At 47.2% G+C, this 1,882-nt stretch overlaps 1 non-coding gene across 1 annotated transcript; it reads left to right on the forward strand.

The window, feature by feature from the left end:
• The first annotated feature begins 324 nt into the window (after nucleotides 1–324).
• Nucleotides 325–431, forward strand: LOC111825124. The gene has a single exon (XR_002828247.1). It is a non-coding gene; the product is annotated as a U6 spliceosomal RNA (small nuclear RNA).
• Nucleotides 432–1,882: the final 1,451 nt, after the last annotated feature.

The following is a 1,882-nucleotide window of genomic DNA, read 5'->3' on the forward strand; positions in this document are numbered from 1 at the left end:
AATTGGCTCTGTCCATTTTTTAAAAATATAATCTGCCACGTAAGCAACAATGAAAGATACACATTTTAAAAATTACTTCTGTAAAATTATCTGTAAGTGTGTATGGATATTTTAGAATCACTCATACGGTTAAGAATTTTACACATTAGTAACTCTGCTATTTTATTCTGTAAATATTTATGTTCAATGCACGTTTTTATTATGTTTGTTTTCTAATTTATTCTTTTATTATTTACTATCCTCCACCTCTTTCCAGAAAATATTTAAGGCTTCTTAAAGGAATAGAAAAGTACATGAAGCTGGCATTAAAAAACAGGAAATACAGCGCTCGCTTCGGCAGTACATATACTAAAATTGGAACGATACAGAGAAGATTAGCATGACCCCTGCGCAAGGATGACATGCAAATTCATGAAGCATTCCATATTTTTAAAAAAAAAATAAAAATTTTTAAATTTTTTAAAAAAATTTTTTAAAAATATTTTTTAAGAAATTTAAAAAATGCAAAACTATTAAGCAAGACCAGAAGGAGAGTAAAATTTAGTTCCATAAAATCCTGTACTTCCTATAGATAGGCCACAGATTAGGCTCTACACTTACACAGCCAACAGAAAGAGGGCAACCTGGACCAAATTCTCAACGTACATATAAAGGAGATAGTTGGAGAACCGTGAGGAAAGATTACAATGTTCAATACAATACAACAATTTCAATGATATGACAAGATTCACATGTGTTCATAATCCTATCTAATAATAGAGAAACATGGTAATTAGCCATACCTCCGCTACCCTTCCCATTGGCTAATCAGGGTGATATGCAAATTAACTGCCAACCAAGATGGCAGCCGGCAGCCAGGCAGCTTGAAGTGAATAGGAGTCTTGCTTGCTTCAGTGACGGAGGAAGCCAACGTTCCCCGCCTGCCTTGCCGGCCTCTGAGCTTGCAGTTTAAGAAACATTGTTGCAAATATAGAAGCTAAACAAAATCCAGAAACCTGCTTTCAGCCAGCAGGGCTTCAGCCAGCAAGACTGCAACAGTGTTTCAATTATAGAACCCAAACAAACCCAGTACCTGCATTCAGCAGCCGAGGTCTCAGAGCAGGAGCCGAGCCTCAGAGAGAAAGCTGGCTCTCAGCTCCAGTGACAGCCATAGAAGGTAAATAAATGCCAGAATAAAAAAAAAAGAAAGAAAAAAAGGAGAGGTTTGGAGCTTCAGTCACCCACCAGCCTGAAAACGGCCCTCAGCCCCTCAATCAGACTGGCCAGGCACCCCAGTGGGGACCCCCACCCTGAAGCAACAAGATGGCAGCTAATTTGCATACTGAAGGTGGGCGGCAGCAGGCAAGGCTGTCTGCGGTCTGGGACCCAGATCTGTGACTCTGCCAGGCAGGGGGCAGCGCTTGAAGCTGTCTGCAGTCCCGGGACCTGGATCTGTGACCCTGCCAGGCGGGGGGCACCGAGGGAGGCTGTCTGCAGTCTGGGACTCGGATCCGTGACCCTGCTGGGCGGGGGGCAGTGCTTGAGGTTATCCGTGGTCCTGGGGCCCGGATCCATGACCTGGTGGGCAGGGGGGCAGCACGGGAGACTGTCCGAAGTCCGGGACCCGAATCTTGACCCTGCTAGGCGAGGGGCAGCGCTTGAGGCTGTCCGCTGTCCCAGGACCTGGATCTGTGACCCTGCCAGGCGGGAGGCAGTGCTTGAGGCTGTCCGCGGTCCCAGGACCTGGGTCTGTGACCCTGCTGGGCGGGGGGCACCGCGGGACGCTGTATGCAGTCCGGGACTCGGATCTATGACCCTGCCAGGCGGGGGGCAGTGCTTGAGGTTATCCATGGTCCCGGGACCCGGATCCGTGACCTGGTGGGCAGGGGGGCAGCACGGGAGG

The sequence above is a fragment of the Myotis lucifugus genome, unplaced genomic scaffold, assembly GCF_000147115.1.
Source record: "Myotis lucifugus unplaced genomic scaffold, Myoluc2.0 scaffold_14, whole genome shotgun sequence".
Taxonomy (NCBI): Eukaryota; Metazoa; Chordata; class Mammalia; order Chiroptera; family Vespertilionidae; genus Myotis; species Myotis lucifugus.